Source organism: Mus musculus, chromosome X, assembly GCF_000001635.26.
Source record: "Mus musculus strain C57BL/6J chromosome X, GRCm38.p6 C57BL/6J".
Taxonomy (NCBI): Eukaryota; Metazoa; Chordata; class Mammalia; order Rodentia; family Muridae; genus Mus; species Mus musculus.
In genome coordinates this window covers 105,314,305-105,340,771 of record NC_000086.7, presented here as the reverse complement: position 1 = coordinate 105,340,771, position 26,467 = coordinate 105,314,305, and the positions used below count along the sequence as shown (strand labels likewise).

General features: G+C 40.2%; 1 long non-coding RNA gene and 1 pseudogene across 2 annotated transcripts in view; both read left to right on the top strand.

Moving 5' to 3' along the window:
• Positions 1-1,274: 1,274 nt before the first annotated feature.
• The window catches only part of Gm50594, a 52,545-nt gene continuing 27,352 nt past the window's right edge, over positions 1,275-26,467 (top strand). For both annotated transcript variants that reach the window (XR_001782838.2, XR_001782837.2), the window contains exons 1-2: positions 1,275-10,631; positions 19,134-19,225. This is a non-coding gene — a long non-coding RNA (predicted gene, 50594). The remainder of the gene's footprint in view (positions 10,632-19,133; positions 19,226-26,467) is intronic.
• Gm14824 (predicted gene 14824) lies at positions 12,296-13,062 on the top strand (annotated as a pseudogene).

Below are 26,467 nucleotides of genomic sequence, written 5' to 3'. Positions count from 1 at the left end.
ATGAGTTTTGTAAACTTGAAGGGAAATAGAGAACACCCACCAGTGTTCCACTTTCTTTCCTACCTCTTAACTTACTCCTGTTGTTCACTTTAAATAACGACACCTTGGGAACATGGCTGATGGTCATAAAAAATGTAGATGCCACAGAAAGAAGCGATCTTGAGTTGGGGTTGGAAGAGAACATAATAGAACACATGTGATTTATAAAAGCAGAATAGGGGACTATGTCGGGGAAAGGAAGAGAACCAGCCAGAGGGGGAGGGAACTATGGGTAGGGCAGTGGGGGCGGGGAGCAAATAAGAAGAAAGAATAAGAAGAAAGATACATTAACTAATGACAGAGTAAAGGCCATTACTTTATATGCTAAGTTAAAAATTTAACTAAATGGGACTGACCTAGGACCTCTACACATTTGTTACAGTTGTGGAGTTTGATTTTCTTGTAGGACTCCTGACAGTGGGAGCAGGGGTTGTCTCTGACTCTGTTCCCTGCCTTTGGGACCCTTTCTCCCTACTGGGTTGCCTTTCTGGCATTAGTAGAAGAGAAAGTGCCTAATCTTACCACAACTTGATATGCCATGGCTAGTTGAAATCCACTGAGGCTGGTCTTTTTCTGAAAAGAAATTGAGTAGGGCTAGATCTGGGGGGAGGGGAAGGGAAGGACTTGGAGGAAAGACAGGAGGGGAAACTGGTCAGGATGCAAAATAAATAAAATTAAAAGAAAATAAAAAGAATATTTCCAATAAATAAATAACAATCCCTGAAGCTGAAAACAAAACAAAAAATTAATTAAAAAACAATGTAAATATATTGACAGTTGATTGGGAGCTCAAATGTTAGCTCTTTGCAATACTTACAATATCTGTGATCATGGATAATCTATTTAATTTTCTTATAGCTCAATCTCCTTGATTGTAGAGATAAGACCTATCTTTTGAAGTTATTGGGTTGATTAAAAATATGTCTTGTTTCTTTATAGATAGACATCTAAATAAAATCAATGCTTGAATGTTCTGCTCTTATTAGGTGTGGGGGAGAGGAAATTGATAAATGTGGTTTCTTGCAGCCTCTTTCAAGTGAACAATTCTGGGTCTTTTTTTTTTAATCCAGGTTGGGACTGACAAGATGGCTCAGTTGGGTCACAGTGCTTTATACTAACTAAGCCTGATTACCTGAGTTCAATCCTTAAGATCCATAATGTAGAAGGAAAGAACCAACTGCTACATGATGTCCTTTGATCTTAACAAAGTGTCTCCTCCCACAAATAAGTGAGTAAAATGTAATGAGTTAATATGTAAACCATGCTAACCTTGAATTTGCAGTCATCCACCTGCCTCTGCCTCATAGGTGCTGGGATTAAAGATGTGCTTCATCAAACTTAGCTTGCCCATTTTTTAAAGGCTGGTGCATATTTGCAGTTCTATAGCTATGTACTTCCATCTTAGAATTTATAGTTTTTATTCATTTTGCATGGTCTCTGTTCCCTTTAATCTAACCTAGCAGTATTTCTGTTGATATAACCCATAGTTTCTTAATCAAGAAATAGAGTTCCATTTATCTGTAGGTATAAGGATAAATATTGAGAATACAATTGGATAATTACATTCGCTTAGGGAAATAGTAGATTCTCCTCTAAGGTCTATAACATCACAAGCCATGATTAGCTGTCTAGGCTGAAAGTACCAGGCAGAAATTCCTTCCTATTAAGGAAACCTTATGTCCAATTAGAGAGCTGTTGGTTACCTCCAAGATAAAGTGTCACTATTGCACAACTGGAGAGAGCTTGCTGGGCCAGTCATTGTTGTGATTCTTAGGCTTTACATCTAGATAGGACTATTGTTTGTTTCTCCCTTGGAAGTTTGCAAGCACCTCTAGATACTATGAGAGCTCGTCTTCAGGGAAGAGGCTTCCAGGTCAGTTCTGGCTCATTTTTCCAAGTTGTGTGTCCAAAGTGTCTAATGTCTTCTACAATAGAATCTTACCTTCAGCCTATGGAAGAGAACCACGGGAAGGCAATGGCAATAACCTAAATTGTTGTGGAAGTCTCTTGGATGCCTATTAACCAACAAGTCAAAGGAAGGTTTCCCCTGTTCTGCACTGTTTTGTTTTGTTTTGTTTTGTTTTGTTTTGTTCATCTATTAGGTAGCCTACAGCTCTTGTGGGGAACACTGCACCATGTGTCACTTACTATCATTAAAATATATGTATACCTCCAAATATGCATATACATATGTGTGTGATATGAAATTTTAAGGAAGCTTACAAAATAACATGCTTCCTTATGACATTTTGAAATTCCTGGGAGTGTGGAAAAGGTGCAGGTGAGTGGGGGTCTAAGTAATTTACCAGGATGGATTTATATACAGACTATGCATGCAAGGATGTAGACAGAGGAGGTGACCGAGGATCTAGATGGCTCACTAGGCTTGGCCATAGAACAGTCTGCTGGACATAGATAGGACTTCTGGGAGTATGAAGATGACAAGTGTATGAAAACGATGAGGAACATTCACACACACACACACACACACACACACAGAGAGAGAGAGAGAGAGAGAGAGAGAGAGAGAGAGAGAGAGAGAGAGAGCAGGATAAGCTGGTGAGCAGGCTGTAGGACCCTCAGCTAGGCATGACACTATGGTGATTATGTAAGCACTTAAGAATCTATGTCACTCACTTTGAGCTGGTGCATATGCTGCATGACCCTAAGTAGGCTGAAAAGTTTAGGGATAGTGCGCATGGGTGAAATTCTAGGGATAAATACAAGGCTATGCTGATAAGCATGAAGCTTGTTAGAAAGGATGGAAACAGACAGGGTGTGTGGAATCATTATCACTCACCAGGAAGTGATGTTACATTGCACAGGTTTTAAGACTTGAGATAAGTGTGGAATATGGGCACCATGCTGCCAGGCTGGAAATTGGGTTGGTTCCTAAGAAAGGCCAATGTGCAGGCTACAGGTAATTAATGAAGTCAGCAAATGTGGGTGCTGGTGAGATCATAGCCAATTCTGGGAAGAGGGCACACAAAGGACCCTTCAGGATATCAGAGCTGTGTGGACTGATGTAGCTATCAGATACAACCTAGGGCCATGCCCGTGTCCAAGACCTGGAAATGTCTGTGTTAGTTTCACTAGATTGGTCTACAACACAGATTTTCAGCAAGAATGTGAATTGCAAATTTAGGGGTAGGTATGTAAGGAATCGGAGTTCTCTCTCTGCTAGCTTAGTATGCAGGATGTATAAATGTATCTAAACATGAGAGTAGAATACCAACGAGGTCTTGGTGTGGGCCTGATTGAGGGAACAATGTGACTAGGCCACTAAAAAGGGTTGAGTTCTGTAAACATTTACAGAGCACGTGGATTATGGCAGTTGTTCTAAAAGTGTGGCCCAGATGAATTGTCTGAAAACACAGACTCTGTTACATGGCAATTCAGAACAGGAGGAAAATTAGTCATGAAGTAGAAAAAAGATAATATTAGGATTGGAGGTCACCACAAAGTGAAGAAACATATCATTCAGGACTGTTGAAGCATTGGGAATGTTGTGATCTGCTGCCTTATGGTGATAGAATATGTAGGGTGGCTTGGCTGATGTCAGGCTCAATGTCCCAGGAAGCCCTTTGTCCTGGGTGTGTTCTAACAATGGTGGTAGGTATTTACCTGTGTCACTGACTGAGCTTTGGTGTTGCATGGGCTTTTGGACTATAAGCAGGCCTTTATGGGGAACACATGGGTGAGTGGAAGGCACAGTCTACCTACCTCCAAGGCTGGTCTGACAGAGAACAATGGGATCCCATTTCATTCTGGGATGATTAAAACTGGGTAAAATACAGAGTTATAAGAACCTCAAATGACTGGCCAGGAGCACAAAACTGAGCAACACCAGCAAGTCCAGGGGACAATGGACAAAGTCAAGGAGAGTAGATGGGGTCACTAGACCCCATCTGATCCTGGGTGGTGAGGACTGCATGAACATGAACAGATGTGGGACTCATATAGATGAGGAACTTCCCACCCTAGGGCTCTGACCTTGGCAATCTGCTGCAAATGTGTATCCTAGGCACACAGAATCTGTATCCTCAACTCGGTCATGCATTGTGAAGACAGGGCTAGGCATGTGGAGAAATGGACTACTCCCTGACGGGTCTTGTGCACAAGGGGTGCAAATTCTTCTCGACCTGGCGGTTTGTGAACATAATCCTGTAAAGGCAGGTCTGTCTTCTTAACACTGCACAGTTTGAGCATAGGCTGTGGACTCCCCTACCCTGCCTGCACAGTTGAGTGTCTGGGGCACTCACCTTGCTGGGCTGTTGCACATGGCACCCTACCCAAGTTAGGTCTAAGCCCATAGAACACTGTAGGTGTATCATCTCCTGGACAGTGACAAGGCCTTGCTGGTTTGTAGGCTGTGTGACCCCAAATAACTTGGGATACATAGACAGCAGGTGTTGTGGGAACTTAGGGAGCCTGTGCCAAGGGATATTGTATGGCCATCTTGACTGGAGAAAGGCCTCTAATTACGAAACCCTGCTGGTGGACAGAGGTAGAGGTGATCCTCCTTGAGAGAATATTATGCAATCTTTAAGACACCAGCAAGGTCTAGCAGTATGGGGCCTCTTGAGTCCCAAGAAGTTTGTCCCTTTTTGGCCTATGGTGCTCTAAAGACTAAATTGTCAAGGCCTTGATGTGGGCCTGATAGAGGGAACCAAGGGATTAGACCACTTAACCTCTTGAGTACTGTGGAAAACCACAAAGTTTATGGATTATGTCAGTGGCTCTCAAACTGTGGGTCTTAAGCCAGAAATGATTATCTGAAACCACAGATTTATTTCCAGGACTATTCAAAATCATAGTCGTGCAGTAGCAATGGAAATAATTTTATAGTTGCAGGTCATCAAAATATTAGGATTTATATCATAGAGGTTTGAGGCACTGCAAATTTTGAACCACTTTCTTAAGGTTTTAGAGAATGTACAGTAGAGAGAACTGTGTCAAGATCTAGGCTTGGCAGAGGTAAGGCTCAATGCCACAGGAAGCCCTCTGTGCTGGGTGTGTTGCAACAATGATGGTGGGTATTTACATGTGTAACTTAAGTTTCGGTGTTGCACGGGCTCCTGGACCCTAGGCAAGCCTTCCTAGAGTATAGAAATCCCATGGGTGAGGGAAGATACAGGCAACCTCCCAGGCTGGTCTGACCTGGAGCAATGGGATCCCATTTCATTCTGTGATGATTAAAATTGGGTAAAAATACATAGTTAGAAGAACCTCAAATGACTGGCCAGGAGCACAAAACTGAGCAATACCAGCAAGTCCAGAGGACAATGGACAAGGTCAAGGAGGGTGAATCAGGGTCACCGAACCCCATCTGATCCTGGGTGGTGAGGACTGTAAGATCAGGTGGGGGTGTGGGACTCAAAGCTGGCTGGTCTGATGCAGATGAGGGACCACTTCAACTAGGCATCTAACCTTGGTGATCTGCTGTAACTGTGTGTCCTAGGCACACAGAATCTGTACCCTCAGCTTGGTCATGCATTGTGAAGACAGGGCTAGGCATGTGGGGAACTGGAGTGCTTCCTCATGGGTCTCATGCACAAAGAGTACAAATCCATCTAGACCTGGCTGCCTGTGAAAACAATCCTGTAAATGTATGCTTGTGGTCTTCACATTGCCAGGGTTGAGCGTAGGCTGCTGACTCCCCCTCTGCCTAGGGTTATGGGACTGTGTCTGTCGTCGATGATCTGGGGTACTCATCTTGCTGGGATGTTGCACATGGTATCCTACTCCAGCTAAGTCTAAGCATGTGGTACAGTGTAGCGGTGTCATGTGCTGGACACTGACAAGGTCTTGCTGGTTTGTAGGCTGCATCGTCCTAGCAACTTTTGGACAGACAGATACCAGGTGGATTGCAATCTGACACAGACTGGGCCATGCATGGGACATTGCATGGCCATCTCTACCCAAATAGGGCCTCAAATGTGGGAAGCAGGGCATTCAGGGTAGGGGTGATTCTTCCTGATAGACTATTATGCAGCCATCAAGACACCAGCACAGTCTAACAGCATGTGGCCTCATAAGTCCCATTGTGCTCTTTATCCTTCTCTGACCTGTGAGCTGTCCAGACTACATTGACTGAGCCTTGGTGTGGGCCTGGTGGAGGGAACTATGGCACACAACTGGTTGACTGCTGGGAAAATCCACAGAGCCCATAGATTATGGCAGTGGTTCTCAAACTGTAGTGTGTGTTTCTGAAAACACATACTGTTTTCCATGACAATTCATAACAGTAGCTAAATTGTAGTCATGAAATAGCAACAGGAATAATGTTACTGTTGCAGGTCGCCACAGTGTTAGGAATTGTATTGTATAGGGTGGAGGCACTGAGACTGTAGAGAATGGCTGTCTTAGGCTGATAGAGAATGTAGGGTAGAGAAAGCTGGGGCAAGCTCTAGGCTTGGCAGATGTAAGGTTCTATGCCCCCCAAAAGCATATGTATTGGTTAGTGGGCACAATTTTGTTGGATAGTTCCTGTGTCACTCACTATGCTTTGGAGTTTCACAGGCTAGTCAGGCCTTCATAGAATATGGGAATCACATGAGTGAATGAAAGTCTGGCCCATGCCCTAGGGTAGATAACCTTGAGCAGTGGGACCCCAGTTGATTCTGGGATGAAATGCAGAGACATAAGTGTGTCAACAGACTGGCCAAGAGCAGAAACTGAGCAACACCAATTAAGTCAAGAGAGCAACAGACAGAGCCAAGGAGGGAGAATTGGGGTCACTCCATATTTTGGGTGAGGGATGTAGTTGTATCGGATCCTGGGTAATAGGGTCTGCATGAACCTGAAAGCATGTGAGACTCAAAGATGGCTGGCCTGTTGCATATGTGGGACTCCAGCTATGCCTCAGTCTGAGGCGATGGGCTACAAATACATGTCTTGTTCCAACTCGATTGGACTAGCACAGAGAATCTGTGTCGTCAGCCTGGCCATGCATTGTGAAGTTAGGACTAGGCACGTGGAGAACTGGAGCACTTCCTTGCTGGTCTAGTGTATAAGGTGCACAAATCCATCTAGATCTAAGTGTCTGTGAACCTACCCTTTGACGATTGCTCTGGGTTTTAACATTTTTCAAATGGAGCTGGGACACTGGATCTGTAGTGGCCCTTTAAGCTGGATATTGCCTGAGGAACTGAGTAACTGAGGCATTCACCTCTTTGTTCTGGTACACATGACTTATGACCCTTGCTTGGGCTAAGAATATGGTGGATTATCCTCTTAAAATATGTCTGGATATGTAGAATACATGCAGAAATTGGTACTTGATGGTGTGGGCAAAGGTGTTAGATCATTTTGGGGGTGTCCATCATGAAGTCTTTTTCGCTGGTTACCATTTGCTTGTTTTCTCTGATGTTATTTTCCCTGTATCTGCCTTATAGTTTCCAGGGTTTTTTCCCTTTGATACTCCTGGTTAGGTATAGAATTTTTCTTGTTGTTCCAGCGTGTGCATTTTTGAACTATGAAGTCTGACCAAGGGATGTCTTTTCTGTATACATATTTTTTTCCCCGCATCCTCTTGTCTAACAGTGAAAGATACATTTCAGCTGTGTGGTTTAGCTATCACAAAACTTCTTAGACATAACAATTACCTTTTTGGTATTTTATGGTTCCTACTCTGTCTTTCATTGGCACTTCTGTTCTGATCTCTATGGCTCCCTCATCTCTTCTTACTTTATATTAGAAGAAGCTTTCCATGAGATGTTTTTCAAATTAAGATTAGCATGAACCCTGAAAAAATATTCTCTGCATTTTACTATTTCTGCTCTTTCTGCTTTGATCATTAAGTGTTCCAGATCCAGTTTTTTTTATCTAGTTGCCTGTGTTCTGGTCAGGAAGTCAGTCTTTTAAATCAACCATTTCCAAAGAGGTCATGTCATGTAGCTTTCAAAGGAAGTTTGCTACTTTTATATCTTCACCATCATTATTTATTCTATTCAGTGAGGAATTATTGCATGTGTCTTCCATAGCTGGATTTGTTTTGGTCACACAAGAGTCATCAATCTCTATGTCCTCTCAAGCTATAGCTGCCTTCAAATCATATTGATATTCATCAATATCTACTTCATATTCTTGTCCTTCCCATATATATTACTTTAATAGCTACTAAAATCTTCAACTTTCCCATCTTTCAAAGGCATAATTGTTTTGAGTGCTCCTATCCATGGCAATAACTGTGTGATGATGAAAATGGCCAACATTTTCCTATATACTTCATGAAATATATTCTACATGCTACATTTTCTACCATAGGCAATATTTTTAGCAAATATGACTATCTCATGCCTTTCTTAACCACAGCTTCTTGGTGTGGTGAAGAAGTTTTTCATATTAACTTTTTACTGAAAATGAGTAATCATAAGAGATATGATCCAGGTCTAAGTTTTATATTATCATTATGGACTTTGGCTTCAAAAAGAATATCTAGAATGATTTATTCACTCAAGGGTTTTTAAGTCATGATATAATTTTCCATGCCTATATATTTATAATTCACAACTACTTTCACAATAAATTGAATTCTTTGCACTCATATCCTCCCTGATGCTGGAATAAGCCATCTGTCACTATGTGTTTTCCTTGATATAGATGCTGTTGACAAGAAAGTGATGCTCAACTTCTATGTCCTCTCATTCAGTGCAGGGTCATAGCTGTAAAGTACCTTCCAAATCCATTTCATCATGAGCTAAAGTTGCTTGGTAAAGTAAGAAGTTTTCCATTACCATATCTTCCCATTTTATATCCACCCTGCTTAAGGAAATTCTCCAGCTTCTCTTCTCCCCTAGGCTCAACAAAGTTGGTCAGGAAAAAAATGTTTCCACCTCTGGCCAAGAAATAAGTTCTTTACCTGCATGCTTTTCAGGCACATATGCTTTGATAATGCAAAGAGCCATTCCTAGCTCATGCCTCTCAAAGTCTGTCTACTCTGCTTATGGGCTTGATCTTTATAAACATTGTATGTTATGGCTCCTTCCAGAAAAAAAAATGTATCTTTCAGTTTCCCCCAACTATAGCTATCTTTGTCACAGAGTTATTTTTCCATTATCATGGCTTCTCAAGTCATGGCAGTTTTGATCATGGGAGAAGACTTTCTACAGCCCATTCCTTGCAGTTTAGGATTTATGAAGTCTTCTAACTCCACACCTATCCAGCCATATCTATTTTTGTCAGATTCTAGTTTTGGTTTCCTTGGTTTCTTCATCCATACCTGTGTTTTCAAGTAGTAAAGTGTCTTGAGATCTAGGACTTCTGCTCCAGTTGCTGTTGATGTGAATGAAATCTGTTTTAGTGGCCACAGCGGAAATTTCCTTTTTTCCTCTCTGGCCATTTCTGCTCTGAGCACTGAAGATTTTTTTCTGGTTGTACATCTTATATGAGAAGAGCAGCTATTGATGTGTTTGTATTGAGATAATGTCTCATCAGCCAAGAAGACCTGAACTCACTATATTCTCCTACAATGCTAGCTAACAGGACTTTGATATGTGTATCTTAGCTTTAAAGCATCCACATATTATTAATAGATCTATTATCTCACAACCTTATTATTTATAACAAGAGCAGCTAAAATCTAGTTCTTTTTAAAAAAAACTAAGTACAATATGGTCTTATTAACTATAGTAGCCATGCTGCATTACATTATGTCTCTACACTTACTCCTCCTACACATCTGCTACTTCAGGATCCCCTTAGAACAGTTCTCTCAACTACAGCATAGTGGAGGTTCTTTTGCAGAGCAAGTATGAGTCCATCCTCCCACATTTCTAGCTTCATCCATGTCTTTGACAGTATATAGAGAAATATATAAAGGATATGTTAATCAGTACAGAGTTCTAGCCAAGGACAGCCAGGTAGATGAGCCCAATTTGTTCTCTTCTGTACAGTTTTGCATTTCTATCTTTGTCTATTTGTATTTATGTGTTTCATTTTCATGCTGTGTATTTTGGCACTTTACTCTGTATCCTGACTGCATCCAACCTAAGAAGGAGACTACACATGTAGCACAGGGAACATATTGTAATCATGACATGACAATGGCCAATTCAGCAGCTACTTCTCTAAAAGGTGAATCTCAGAAGCAAGCACAGAAACCTAAAATATGAAGAATTCACTGGAAGACGATGAGGCTTTCTATGGGCAAAGCCAATGTCTGCCTAGGATAGATGATCTGGAGATGTCTATCTGTCTCAGTTCAGCCCCTTCATCAGACTAAACGTAGCAAAAAAGGTCAGACTTATAACTTGTAAAAAGTCACCTGTGGGTGAAATATTCTTTCCATATACCATGAATACTGGCCTTGGTGGTATACACCTGAAATCCTATGACTAAAAGGAGCAAAGCAGTAGGATTACAGCCTAGCCTGGGTTGCATAAGAACCTGTCTAAAAAATGGTTAATATGTATTACTCTTACTTATATTTGCTGTTTTTTCTTTGGAATATCCCTGGATCTCTGAACCCCATTTGGCTCAACGTCATGTCTTTAACTCAACCGAGCAACATCTTTGGACACTTGAATCTGGATTTCCCTCAGGCTTGGATTTTGGTGTCCACTATGTAGACCTTCACACTGTAATTACAGGTAAGCGTCTTTCATGACTTATACCAAATTGCCTGATTTGTCTTTTTACCTAAAATTCCTGCCATAACAGCTTGGTTATACTGCACAAATCAGGGAGAATGCTAATCTAAATGTGGAAATGCATGCAAACTGCCAGATCAAAGGGAGCTAGAACAACTCCCCTGCTCCATTAGCCACTGCAACAATGCCAGTCTACCTCTGGCTCTCAGAAAAGGAAAGTGGGGCGCTCCAAGGACTGGCATTTTCATAAGTACTCCAAATATTATGCACTCCAAAGCACGTGGAGGAATAATCACAGTCTACTTGGAGCTACTGACAATTGTTAGCAGCTGATAGAAAGAAAGATAGTTTTCTTTAAGATTGGAGCCACTGGTAAGTTGACCATGGTCCAGTGCAAGACCTCAGATCCAAAACTATTGGAGCAGCATAAACTGGTCTTGAAAGGCTTTTTAAAAGATATAGAATTTAGGTGGATAGAAAAGGGGTGGATGGGAAGAGTTGCAGGAGGAGGGGTAAATATTATCAAAAAGTCTCAAAGAACTAGAAAAAATATGTAAATTATGCAACTGAAAGGCTGGTATTTCTAGAAGCTTGACTACTGAAGGCGCAGTTTACTATGAGAGATGGTCCTGTTTATTCCCTTGTATATGGAAAGATATTTCCTTAGTCACAGCACAATAATTATTCAAGGCTTACAGCTGCCCTCTCCTAACACTTGTCTTATTTATGTCAGATGTTTCTAACCAGAACTGTCACCTGTTAGCTCTGTCAAAAGGAGCAACCAGTCAACATGCCCCCTCATTCCAACAACTTACCTAGAAACTGACCACAACCCAAAGTTCCAAGATCACCTGGACATCAAGAATTACCTCTTCATATTTCTGTAAATGCTAGTTTGGCCGTACTTTTAATCCACACTACTTGGGAGGCTGAGGTCTCAAATCAAACCCAATAAAACATCAGAAAAGAAATCCACAGACTTTCTAGTGAGCTCACTGAGGAAAAAAGATTTTATTGTTCACTGTTAAGGGGTAATGCATTAATATTTTATATTGATGCTATTTTATTATTTAACCACAAAAATACTCATTCTGAACAACACACATTCTTGACTGATCTTTTAAAATGGGTGAGGTACTGGTGTGCATACATGTGATTGGGTAGTATTTATGGTATTTTATACTGATATTGTTATGTGTAGTATAATGATGGTGTGTTACAGAGCTTTTTCACTGTTCCTTAAGTTATGTAGGATTTGTATGTTGGAATTTAAAGGTAAGATGGTAGATTAGAAGCTACATCTGAGCCAGTGGATAAAGAATGTGAAGATAAAAACATAATAAATCCTATTTATATATAAGAAAGACTAAGAGAAATAAAGAGAAATAAGGCAATGTCTGCATTTCTCAATGAGCTGGGTCCACAAGAAATGAGTTGTGGTATTATTCCTGCTGACTAGCATCAGCTGTAGCTGCCAGCAGTGAATTCTCACAAGTGATGTCATGAAAGCCCAAGACAAAAGGTCTGGACTGTGTAAATACAACTGGATGGATAAAGAATCAATACACAGAAGAGGTTGGAGCATTGTAGGTGCTGGAGTGAGTGGGAGAAATGTGGTTTGAAAACATGAAGTTGAAGATCACTGCATATTAATAAAGGAAACACTGTCCTGATGGATATGCTGGAAGGTTCTGTGAGACAGATCGCAGTGGGTGTGCTTCTAGTCTTTACCACAATGGGGCTGTGTTCTAGGATGGAATCAATGGCTACTCCTGCTTCTGGGTGACTGGATACTAAGGCAAGCAGTGTGACTTGGAAGTGGATGAACGTGTTTCTGACTCATGCATGAATGAGAATGAGGCTGTATGCCTCAATGAGATAGAAAGATTCTTGTGTGTTTGCCCTCAAGAGTATTCTGGTGTACACTGTGAGTTGGAAAATGTGGATTCCAGCTATGTCTACATATTGCCATGTGCCAGAATGCTCTTGGGGCCTACTTCTGTGACTGTTCACCTGGATCCCTTGGAGATCACTGTGAACTCAACTCTGGTGAATGGGTCAGTCAGCCATATATCCATGGAGGTCTACATGTGGATAGAGGAAAGAACTACTACCATGACTGCACAGGTAGTAGATTCACAGGGACATACTGTGAGACTTTCATGCCTCTTTGTTGGTCAAAGCCTCATCACAATAATATAACATGTGAAGACACTGTTGATAGCTATATTTGTCACTGCTGGCCTGGATACACACAGATGACCTGTGCGAGACAGACATAAATGACTGCAGTAGCAAACCCTGTCAGCTAATTTGGGAGTGTGCCAAGTTGTCCTCAGAAGATCAATAGGGGATACATTGCAGGCCCACCTTCCTCCTTCAACAACCCTGGATCCTCAGGCTGTTTATATTTGTCAGCCTGAATGAACAGACAGAAGCCTAGCATAACTGTCCTCTGAAAGACTCCTCCCAGCAGCTGACTGAAACAGAGGCAGAGACTAACAGTCAAACATTAGACTGAGCTCAGGAACTCTTGTGGAAGAGTTGGGGGAAGGACTGAGGAACCTGGAGGGGATATGTACTCCATAAGAAGACCAACAGAATCAACTAACTTGGATTGACCTTGGGGCTTCCCAGAAATCAGTCCACCAACCAAAGAACGTATGCAGGCTGGACTTAGACCCCCTGCAGATGTGCATCTCAGTCTTTATGTGGTCCCCCAACAACTAGTGTGGGTTCTTTCCCTTACTCTGTTGCCTGCTTGTGGATCCTGTTCCCCTAACTGGGCTGACCTGTCTGGTCCCAGTGGTAGAGGATGTGGCTAGTCCTGCAGTGACTTGATATGCTAGGATGGGTTGGGACCCAAGGGGTCCTCCCCCTTCTCAGAGAAGAGGGGGGAGATCAGGGGCCATGTGAGGGGGACTGGGAGGAGGAGAGGGTCTACCGTCAGTATATAAAATGAGTAAATAAACTAATGGAAGAAAAAACATTAAATATTGTTAACATTTATATACCAAATATCAGGTACAATCAGTGGGAGATTTCAGTACTTTCATCTTTAGGCACTTATTTCAAACTAAAAATCAGCAAAGGAGCAGCATAAGTAAACAGCATGATAGAGCAATAGTGTTTAACAGATACTTAGAGTATTCCATCCAATAAATACAGAATACAATTATTCTCAACTGCACATGGGCCCTCCTTTATAACTATTCACATTATAGGACACAAATCAAAATTGACATAATTACATTTCATCAGATAATAGTAGAATAAAAGAAGCTAAGTAGTATTATAAAATACATTTTTGAGTGAACAGTGGGTCATTGAGGAAATCAAGGAAGTTTTTGAAATCCTATGAGTAAATGAAAATTATGACACAGCCTACCAAAGCAAGTAGAAAAAAGAATTCTTAAGAAGGATTATAGTTATAAGTGATTACATTAAAAAAATCAATGAGATCACAATAACCTAATTATACACCTCGAGGTTCTAGAAAAACATTAAGTCAAACTCAGATGACATGAATGTCATGAAGTAGAGATAATAAAACAGCAAATCAAACAAAAAGTTAGTTATTTGAAAAGATAAGTAAGTTGAGCAAATTTTAAAGAAAAATAGATACTATCCAAATTAAGAATACAGATAAAAAGGAAGCTATTACAGCGGTTTCTTATGAGATCCTGAGGTATATTAGGGAATACTTCAAAACTATATATTCAATGAAAGCTAGAAAAGTGGGGCTGGAGATGTAGCTCAGGGTAGAGGGCTTGTCTGGCATGCTCAAAAGCCCTGAATTTTATCCCTAGGATTAAAAAAACTAAAATGTTAGAAAACTTTAAAAATGGATGTATTCCTAAACTCATGTAACCTGCCAACAAAAATTCAAGGAGATAAGAATAACTTCAAGAGATGTAAAATAAGCAGTGATATTGAAGTCTTCCCACATAGTAAAGGCAGGGGTTGGATGGATTCACTGCTGAGTTCTAACAAATCTTTAAGGAAGTCTAGCATCAGCACTTCTTAAACATTTTTTTCATAAAATAGAAATGGGGGAGACAACATTAAACTTACTCTGTGAAGCAGGTATTATCTTGATGACACATTTCCCTGGTGAATAGATATTTAAAAAAATCTCAAAATACTTGTAAACTAAACTCAAGAACACACTAAGAAAAACATATACCATCACCTAATTGGTTTCATACTAAGGATTCAACTTTGGTTTAAAGCATGCAAATTAGTTAACATAATGCAGTATATTAATATACTTAAGTACAGAATCAGATGATAATTTCCAAAGACCAAGAAAAACCACTTTAAAGTTTAACATGTGTCCATGTTAAAAAGTCATGAATCTAGTAATCAAAGGAACATTTTTAACTTTCAAAAGGCTACATATGATAAACCCATAGTTAACATTATATTACATGGAGACAAATCAATACAATTTACTCTAAAATCTGGAGTAATACAGTGCCTACTTTTACAACTCTTAGAAAATATAGTGTATGAAGCTTTAGAGCAATAATACAAGAGAAAAAAATAAATGGATATAAATAGGAAAAGAAGTAAAATCAAATTACTGTTATTTGCAAATGACATGTGCTTCTACTTAAAAAACCCTTGACACCACAACCAAAGACTCTTAGATCTTATATTTTCAGCACTCTTTGTTAGAATATAAAATGATATCGTTACTATAGAAAATATTATGGTGATTCCTTAAAATATTTGTAAAAAATTATATAATCTAGCAATACTATTTGTGGATATTTACCCAGGAAGATTGAAAATAGGATCTTCAAGAGAAATCTGTATATCTTTAGTCATAAAAGCTTTTATTTACAACAGTAAAAAGGTAGAAATATCTCAAGCATCTACCAGTGGAAAAATAGATAAATTTGGCATAAATATATAGAAATGTCTTATTTACCCTTTCAAAAAGAGGGATAATTTACAGCTGTCACGATGTGGATAAACTTTGCAGATACTGTAGTAAAATAAATTAACTCACCAAAAATGATTTAGTGAATGGTTTCTTTAAGATGAATATCTGAAGTAGTCAAATTCATAGAAAAGGATATTAATAGAATAGTGGTCACCAGGGTAATTGTCTTAGTCACTGTTTTACAGCTGTGATGAGACACCAGGACCAAGGCAACTCTTAAAACATTTAATTGGAGCTGGCTTACAATTTCAGAGGTTTAGTCCATTATCAGCATGCCAAGAAGCTTGGCGGCATGTAGCCAGACATGGTGTTGGAGAGGAGCTGAGAGTTCTCCATCTAGATCTGAAGGTAGCAAAGAGAGAGAGAGGAGGAGGGGGAGAAGCGGCTGCAGCGGCACCACTCTGGAAATCAGTCTGGCGGTTCCTCAGAAAATTGGACATAGTACTACCGGAGGATCCAGCAATACCTCTCCTGGGCATATATCCAGAAGATGCCCCAACTGGTAAGAAGGACACATGCTCCACTATGTTCATAGCAGCCTTATTTATAATAGCCAGAAGCTGGAAAGAACCCAGATGCCCCTCAACAGAGGAATGGATACAGAAAATGTGGTACATCTACACAATGGAGTACTACTCAGCTATTAAAAAGAATGAATTTATGAAATTCCTAGCCAAATGGATGGACCTGGAGGGCATCATCCTGAGTGAGGTAACACATTCGCATAGGAACTCACACAATATGTACTCACTGATAAGTGGATATTAGCCCCAAACCTAGGACACCCAAGATATAAGATACAATTTGCTAAACACATGAAACTCAAGAAGAATGAAGAATGAAGTGTGGACACTATGCCCCTCCTTAGAATTGGGAACAAAACACCCATGGAAGGAGTTACAGAGACAAAGTTTGGAGCTGAGATGAAAGGATGGACCATGTAGAGACTGCCATATCCAGGGATCCACCCCATAATCAGCATCCAAACGCTGACACCATTGCATACACTAGCAAGATTTTATCAAAAGGACCCAGATGTAGCTGTCTCTTGTGAGACTATGCCGGGGCCTAGCAAACACAGAAGTGGATGCTCACAGTCAGCTAATGGATGGATCACAGGGCTCCCAATGGAGGAGCTAGAGAAAGTACCCAAGGAGCTAAAGGGATCTGCAACCCTATAGGTGGAACAACATTATGAACTAACCAGTACCCCGGAGCTCTGGACTGTAGCTGCATATGTATCAAAAGATGGCCTAGTCGGCCATCACTGGAAAGAGAGGCCCATTGGACACGCAAACTTTATATGCCCCAGTACAGGGGAACGCCAGGGCCAAAAAGGGGGAGTGGGTGGGTAGGGGAGTGGGGATGGGTGGGTATGGGGGACTTTTGGTATAGCATTGGAAATGTAAATGAGCTAAATACCTAATAAAAATGGAAAAAAAAGAGAGAGACACTTGGCCTGGTTTGAGCCCTTGAAACCTCAAAGCCCACCTCCAAGCCTATCCCCAGTGACACACTTCCTCCAACAAGGCCACACCTACTCAAAGAAGGGCACACTTAATCTCTCTCAAGTAGTGCCACTGCCTAATGACCAAGCATTCAAAAATATGAGCCTATGGAGGTTATTCTTATCCAAAGAGATGGAGAAAAGGACTTTTGTTGGTTTTGTCACTCTCTTCCTCCTCAATTTTCTCATTTTGTTCTTTTTTTTTCTTTTCCGACAATAGAGATTTACTTTTGCAACATGAAAAAAATTCTATAGATCCATTTTCACATAATGTGAATATAGTTATTACACTTGTGCATTTTAAAATGTTACAGATGTTTTATACACACCTATTACATTTGCCACCCTAATATTGGAGTCATTAGAAAAATGGATTGAAAAAATCAAACTATATTGTTGGGTGACTTTTCTTGGAGGATATAAATGTACTGGTTAGTTTTGTGTGTCAATTTAACACAAGCTGGAGTTATCACAGAGAAAGGAGCCTCCCTTGAGGAAATGCCTCCATGAGATCTAGCTGTAAGGCATTTTCTAAATTTGTGATCAACAGTGGGAGGGCCCATTGTAGGTGGTGCCATCCCTGGACCGGTAGTCTTGGATTCTATAAGAAAGCAAGCTGAGTAAGCCAGGAGTAGCAAGCCAGTAAGTAACATGGCCTCTGCATCAGCTCCTGCTTCCTGACCTGCTTGAGTGCCAGTCCTGACTTCCTTTGGTGATGAACATCAATGTGGAAATATAAGCTGAATAAACCCTTTCCTCCACAACTTGCTTCTTGGTTCTGATCTTTTGTGCAGGAATAGAAATCCTGACTAAGACAATCAAGAAATGACTATCCCACATAGAGTATCACTTATACACTAAAAACCTGACTCTACCTTAGTTCCAAGTGTTGCATCAGTGAATTGATTGGAGTTACTTATAGGAACATGGAGAGCTGAGCAGCTACATCATCAACAAAGTCCAACCCCAACATGAGTGGCCACTGCACGGGTGATTTGGGTAGCTGATTCACTGAACAATCCTACTCCAGCATATGTGACCACTCACAGAAGAGGAGTTCTAGCCTTAGTCATCCTTCCCCCTTCTTTATTCTCTAGAACATCCTAAGACCACATACAGATGAGAGGTAGGGAGTAGTGGGTAATGGTGCAGTGACCTTCCTTCTAAAAGTTAATGTTAACAATCTGATTATAATTAACATGTTATTTTGTTACTATGACTGCAGAGAGATAGGTCATCACAGCAATCTATAGGTCATCACAGCCTCACCACTGCTAAGCCATCAGTTGCTACAGAGCCACAGTCATACCTCAATGTAATGTTTTGATAACATGTTCATTATGAATGAATGTAGCCAAGCTAATTAACATATGAATCACTTCACATAGTTTCCATTTGGGGTAAGGAAAAAAATCAAAAAACTTACTTTAGGTAAAATGGTGAAAATAAATTAAAAGTGAAGCTCTTGACTCTAGCTGCATATGTATCAAAAGATGGCCTAGGCGGCCATCACTGGAAAGAGAGGCCCATTGGACACGCAAACTTTATATGCCCCAGTACAGGGGAACGCCAGGGCCAAAAAAGGGGAGTGGGTGGGTAGGGGAGTGGGGGTGGGTGGCTATGGGGGACTTTTGGTATAGCATTGGAAATGTAAATGAGCTAAATACCTAATAAAAAATGGAAAAAAAATTAAAAGTGAAATTAATAGTTGTAAAATATATTCTATATAAATAGTAGCTAAACTGGAGCTTAAAGGTTCCTGTTAAATAATAATCTTAAAATATTTAGAGTTCTAGAAGTTAGATTTAGATTATTACCCATTAATCTCTTTGTAAGCCCTTTGGGAGGTCACATGTCTTTCCAGGGCCAAAGGTATCACTCAGTTCTCATGTTTCTGACTTAAAACACAGACTGTGTCATCTATTAACAGACCTGAATATAGAAAAGGGTACCTATAAGGTATTTTAAAAGATTTAAGCTAGGAGTTGAATGAAGGTTTACATGTTTACATGGACTCTAGTTATTTGTAGTATTTCCCCTCCAGGTAAGATGAGTCTCCTGGCAAAGCTTTTTAATGGATAACTGTAGGATCTGAATAACACATTCAGAAGACTTAAGTCTATAAGAAGAATGAAGGTAATAACTAAGTCCCAGTGACTTAGCTACAGGATAAGTGATCTATAATAGAACTAGAATAATGATAACTATCTATGGAGGTTGGATGAAGGATAATCTTCTGAAAGTCAACCTGCAGTATTATTGAATTGTTATTTATACAAAACAGCATTAACTCCATCTTAATTAGTTAAGAGTTACTCTAAAGCTGGCTTGTGGTCTAATATAAAATTGGATGGTGATTAATTGGTGATGGTTACAGCTTGTACAGCATCTCAGTGAAGGAAGCTCAAGTGACCATGTTTTTAGGGAAAATTTTAGAGTATCTTTATAGTACAAGATGTAGTAACATTTTTTAATAGGATGAACAATACATTTTGCAAGAGCTACTGTGCTGGAAGTCTGGAATTTTTAATGAATGCTGGTTAAGAAGCCACCAGTGTAGTTAGCATCTGTACAAATTTGTTAGTTTTTCTCTGTACACTCTGTGCTCTCGTGTTCTTCTGAGTAGGTCCTATAAAAGTTGGCATAGTATTTAGAATCCCATTTAGAATCTAGTTTAGTTCACTTATTACTAATTACTCTCTTTTTTGTTTATTCATTTCTGAAGGATGTTTTAGACTCTGTACGTAAATAAAAGTTAACTTTTCTTTCTGTTGTTATTAAGGTTATCTGAGGGTCCCTTAGGGGTTAATTTTTACTGTTGTTAGTGGTGGTGGTCAACTCCTGAGAAAATTTATTGTTTTTAAAAAGTATATGTCATTTAGTATTTTATTTTATTCTGTATTAATGTTATTTTATTTTTATTGGATATTTTCTTTATTTACATTTCAAATGTTATATCCCCTTTCCCAATTCCCTACCCCCACCCCCAAAACCCCCTATCCTATCACTCTCTCCCTGCTTCTATGAGGGTGTTCTCCCACCCAGCTACCCATTCCTGCTTCCCTATCCTGGTATTTCCCTAAAACGGAGCATTGAACCATCACAGGACCAAGGGCCTCTCCTCCCATTGATATCCGACAAAGTCATCCTCTGATCCATATGTGGCTAGAGCCATGGGTCTCTCCATGTGGAATCTTTGGTTGGTGGTTTAGTCCCTGGGAACGTGGTGGGGGAGTCTGGTTGGTTGATATTGTTCTTCCTATGGGGTTGCAAACCCCTTCAGCTCCTTCAGTCCTTTCTCTAACTCCTCCATTGAGGACCCTGTGCTCAGTCCCATGGTTGGCTGCAAGCATCCACTTTTGTATTTGTCAGGCACTGCCAGAGCCTCTCAGGAGACAGCTATATCAGGCTCCTGTTAGCAAGCACTTCTTGGCATCCACAATAGTGTCTAGGGTTGGTGACTGTATATGGAATGGATCCCCAGGTGCAGCAGTCTCTGGATCACCCTTCTGTCAGTCACTGCTCCACACTTTGTATCTCCTCCTGTGGGTATTTTGTTCCCCTCTTCTAAGAAGGAACAAAGTATCCACACTTTGCTCTTCCTTCTTCTTGAGGTTCATGTGATCTGTGAATTGTATGTTGGATATTTTGAGCTATTGGGCTAATATCCATTTATCAGTGAGTGCATACCAAATGTGTGCTTTTGTGATTGGGATACCTCACATATGATGATATTTTCAAGTTCCATCCATTTGCCTAAGAATTTCATAAATTCATTGTTTTTAATAGCTGATTAGTACTCCATTGTGCAAATGTGCCACGCATTCTGTATCAGTTCTTCTGTTGAAGGACATCTGGGTTTGTCCAGCTTCTGACTATTATAAATAAGGCTGCTATAAACATTGTGGAGCATGGGTCCTTGTTATATGTTGGAGCATCTTTTGGGTATATGCCCAGGAGTGGTATAGCTTGGTCCTCAGGTAGTACTATGTCTAATTTTCTAAGGAACCACCAGACTGATTTCCAGAGTAGATGTACCAGCTTGGAATTCCACCAGCAATGGAGGAGTGTTGCTCTTTCTCTACATCCTCGCCAGCATCTGCTGTCACCTGAGTTTTTGATCTTAGTCATTCTGACTGGTTTGAGGTGGAATCTCAGGGTTGTTTTGATTTGCATTTCCCTAATGACTAAGGATGTTGAACATTTTTTAGGTGCTTCTTGGCCATTTGGTATTCCTCAGTTGACAATTCTTTGTTTAGCTCTCTACCCCATATTTATTAGGGTTATTTGGTTCTCTGGAGTCTAACTTCTTGAGTTCTTTGTATATATTGGTTATCAGCCCTCTATCAGATGTAGGGTTGGTAAAGATCTTTTCCCAATCTTTTTGTCCTATTGACAGTGTCTTTTGCCTTACAGAAGCTTTGCAATGTTATGAGGTTCCATTTCTCAATTCTTTTTTTTTTCCATTTTTTATTAGGTATTTAGCTCATTTACATTTCCAATGCTATACCAAAAGTCCCCCATATCCAACCACCCCCACTCCCCTGCCCACCCACTCCCCCTTTTTGGCCCTGGTGTTCCCCTGTACTGGGGCATATAAAGTTTGCAAGTCCAATGGGCCTCTCTTTCCAGTGATGGCCGACTAGGCCATCTTTTGATATATATGCAGCTAGAGTCAAGAGCTCCGGGGTACTGGTTAGTTCATAATGTTGTTCCACCTATAGGGTCGCAGATCCCTTTAGCTCCTTGGGTACTTTCTCTAGCTCCTCCATTGGGAGCCCTATGATCCATCCATTAGCTGACTGTGAGCATCCACTTCTGTGTTTGCTAGGCCAAGGCATAGTCTCACAAGAGACAGCTACATCTGGGTCCTTTCGATAAAATCTTGCTAGTGTATGCAATGGTGTCAGCGTTTGGATGCTGATTATGGGGTGGATCCCTGGATATGGCAGTCTCTACATGATCCATCCTTTCATCTCAGCTCCAAACTTTGTCTCTGTAACTCCTTCCATGGGTGTTTTGTTCCCACTTCTAAGGAGGGGCATAGTGTCCACACTTCAGTCTTCATTCTTCTAGAGTTTCATGTGTTTAGCAAATTATATCTTATATCTTGGGTATCCTAGGTTTGGGGCTAATATCCACTTATCAGTGAATACATATTGTGTGAGTTTCTTTGTGAATGTTTTACCTCACTCAGGATGATGCCCTCCAGGTCCATCCATTTGGCTAGGAATTTCATAAATTCATTCTTTTTAATAGCTGAGTAGTACTCCATTGTGTAGATGTACCACATTTTCTGTATCCATTCCTCTGTTGAGGGGCATCTAGGTTCTTTCCAGCTTCTGGCTATTATAAATAAGGCTGCTATGAACATAGTGGAGCATGTGTCCTTCTTACCAGTTGGGGCATCTTCTGGATATATGCCCAGGAGAGGTATGGCTGGATCCTCCGGTAGTACTATGTCCAATTTTCTGAGGAACCGCCAGACTGATTTCCAGAGTGGTTGTACAAGCCTGCACTCCCACCAACAATGGAGGAGTGTTCCTCTTTCTCCACATCCACGCCAGCATCTGCTGTCACCTGAATTTTTGATCTTAGCCATTCTGACTGGTGTGAGGTGGAATCTCAGGGTTGTTTTGATTTGCATTTCCCTGATGATTAAGGATGTTGAACATTTTTTCAGGTGCTTCTCTGCCATTCGGTATTCCACAGGTGAGAATTCTTTGTTCAGTTCTGAGCCCCATTTTTTAATGGGGTTATTTGATTTTCTGGAGTCCACCTTCTTGAGTTCTTTATATATGTTGGATATTAGTCCCCTATCTGATTTAGGATAGGTAAAGATCCTTTCCCAATCTGTTGGTGGTCTTTTTGTCTTATTGACGGTGTCTTTTGCCTTGCAGAAACTTTGGAGTTTCATTAGGCCCCATTTGTCAATTCTCGATTTTACAGCACAAGCCATTGCTGTTCTGTTCAGGAATTTTTCCCCTGTACCCATATCTTCAAGGCTTTTCCCCACTTTCTCCTCTATAAGTTTCAGTGTCTCTGGCTTTATGTGAAGTTCCTTGATCCACTTAGATTTGACCTTAGTACAAGGAGATAAGTATGGATCGATTCGCATTCTTCTACACGATAACAACCAGTTGTGCCAGCACCAATTGTTGAAAATGCTGTCTTTCTTCCACTGGATGGTTTTAGCTCCCTTGTCGAAGATCAAGTGACCATAGGTGTGTGGGTTCATTTCTGGGTCTTCAATTCTATTCCATTGGTCTACTTGTCTGTCTCTATACCAGTACCATGCAGTTTTTATCACAATTGCTCTGTAGTAAAGCTTTAGGTCTGGCATGGTGATTCCGCCAGAAGTTCTTTTATCCTTGAGAAGACTTTTTGCTATCCTAGGTTTTTTGTTATTCCAGACAAATTTGCAAATTGCTCCTTCCAATTCATTGAAGAATTGAGTTGGAATTTTGATGGGGATTGCATTGAATCTGTAGATTGCTTTTGGCAAGATAGCCATTTTTACAATGTTGATCCTGCTAATTCATGAGCATGGGAGATCTTTCCATCTTCTGAGATCTTCTTTAATTTCTTTCTTCAGAGACTTGAAGTTTTTATCATACAGATCTTTCACTTCCTTAGTTAGAGTCATGCCGAGATATTTTATATTATTTGTGACTATTGAGAAGGGTGTTGTTTCCCTAATTTCTTTCTCAGCCTGTTTATTCTTTGTATAGAGAAAGGCCATTGACTTGTTTGAGTTAATTTTATATCCAGCTACTTCACCGAAGCTGTTTATCAGGTTTAGGAGTTCTCTGGTAGAATTTTTAGGGTCACTTATATATACTATCATATCATCTGCAAAAAGTGATATTTTGACTTCCTCTTTTCCAATTTGTATCCCCTTGATCTCCTTTTGTTGTCGAATTGCTCTGGCTAATACTTCAAGTACTATGTTGAAAAGGTAGGGAGAAAGTGGGCAGCCTTGTCTAGTCCCTGATTTTAGTGGGATTGCTTCCAGCTTCTCTCCATTTACTTTGATGTTGGCTACTGGTTTGCTGTAGATTGCTTTTATCATGTTTAGGTATGGGCCATGAATTCCTGATCTTTCCAAAACTTTTATCATGAATGGGTGTTGGATCTTGTCAAATGCTTTTTCTGCATCTAACGAGATGATCATGTGTTTTTTGTCTTTGAGTTTGTTTATATAATGGATTACATTGATGGATTTTCGTATATTAAACCATCCCTGCATCCCTGGAATAAAACCTACTTGGTCAGGATGGATGATTGCTTTAATGTGTTCTTGGATTCGGTTAGCCAGAATTTTATTGAGGATTTTTGCATCGATATTCATAAGAGAAATTGGTCTGAAGTTCTCTATCTTTGTTGGGTCTTTCTGTGGTTTAGGTATCAGAGTAATAGTGGCTTCATAAAATGAGTTGGGTAGAGTACCTTCTACTTCTATTTTGTGAAATAGTTTGTGCAGAACTGGAATTAGATCTTCTTTGAAGGTCTGATAGAACTCTGCACTAAACCCATCTGGTCCTGGGCTTTTTTTGGTTGGGAGACTATTAATAACTGCTTCTATTTCTTTAGGTGATATGGGACTGTTTAGATGATCAACTTGATCCTGATTCAACTTTGGTACCTGGTATCTGTCCAGAAATTTGTCCATTTCGTCCAGGTTTTCCAGTTTTGTTGAGTATAGCCTTTTGTAGAAGGATCTGATGGTGTTTTGGATTTCTTCAGGATCTGTTGTTATGTCTCCCTTTTCATTTCTGATTTTGTTAATTAGGATTTTGTCCCTGTGCCCTTTAGTGAGTCTAGCTAAGGGTTTATCTATCTTGTTGATTTTCTCAAAGAACCAACTCCTCGTTTGGTTAATTCTTTGAATAGTTCTTCTTGTTTCCACTTGGTTGATTTCACCCCTGAGTTTGATTATTTCCTGCCGTCTACTCCTCTTGGGTGAATTTGCTTCCTTTTTTTCTAGGGCTTTTAGATGTGTTGTCAAGCTGCTAGTATGTGCTGTCTCCCGTTTCTTCTTGGAGGCACTCAGAGCTATTAGTTTCCCTCTTAGAAATCCTTTCATTGTGTCCCATAGGTTTGGGTACGTTGTGGCTTCATTTTCATTAAACTCTAAAAAGTCTTTAATTTCTTTCTTTATTCCTTCCTTGACCAAGGTATCATTGAGAAGAGTGTTATTCAGTTTCCACGTGAATGTTGGCTTTCCATTATTTATGTTGTTATTGAAGATCAGTTTTAGGCCATGGTGGTCTGATAGGATACATGGGACAATTTCAATATTTTTGTATCTATTGAGGCCTGTTTTGTGACCAATTATATGGTCAATTTTGGAGAAGGTCCCGTGAGGTGCTGAGAAGAAGGTATATCCTTTTGTTTTAGGATAAAATGTTCTGTAGATATCTGTTAAGTCCATTTGTTTCATAACTTCTGTTAGTTTCACTGTGTCCCTGTTTAGTTTCTGTTTCCACGATCTGTCCTTTGAAGAAAGTGGTGTGTTGAAGTCTCCCACTATTATTGTGTGAGGTGCAATGTATGCTTTGAGCTTTACTAAAGTGTCTCTAATGAATGTGGCTGCCCTTGCATTTGGTGCGTAGATATTCAGAATTGAGAGTTCCTCTTGGAGGATTTTACCTTTGATGAGTATGAAGTGTCCCTCCTTGTCTTTTTTGATAACTTTGGGTTGGAAGTCGATTTTATCCGATATTAAAATGGCTACTCCAGCTTGTTTCTTCAGTCCATTTGCTTGGAAAATTGTTTTCCAGCCTTTCACTCTGAGGTAGTGTCTGTCTTTTTCCCTGAGATGGGTTTCCTGTAAGCAGCAGAATGTTGGGTCCTGTTTGTGTAGCCAGTCTGTTAGTCTATGTCTTTTTATTGGGGAATTGAGTCCATTGATATTAAGAGATATTAAGGAAAAGTAATTGTTGCTTCCTTTTATTTTTGTTGTTAGAGTTGGCATTCTGTTCTTGTGGCTGTCTTCTTTTTGGTTTGTTGAATGATTACTTTCTTGGTTGTTCTAGGGCGTGATTTCCGTCCTTGTATTGCTTCTTTTCTGTTATTATCCTTTGAAGGGCTGGATTCGTGGAAAGATATTGTGTGAACTTGGTTTTGTCGTGGAATACTTTGGTTTCTCCATCTATGGTAATTGAGAGTTTGGCCGGATATAGTAGCCTGGGCTGGCATTTGTGTTCTCTTAGTGTCTGTATAACATCTGTCCAGGCTCTTCTGGCTTTCATAGTCTCTGGTGAAAAGTCTGGTGTAATTCTGATAGGCCTTCCTTTATATGTTACTTGACCTTTCTCCCTTACTGCTTTTAATATTCTATCTTTATTTAGTGCATTTGTTGTTCTGATTATTATG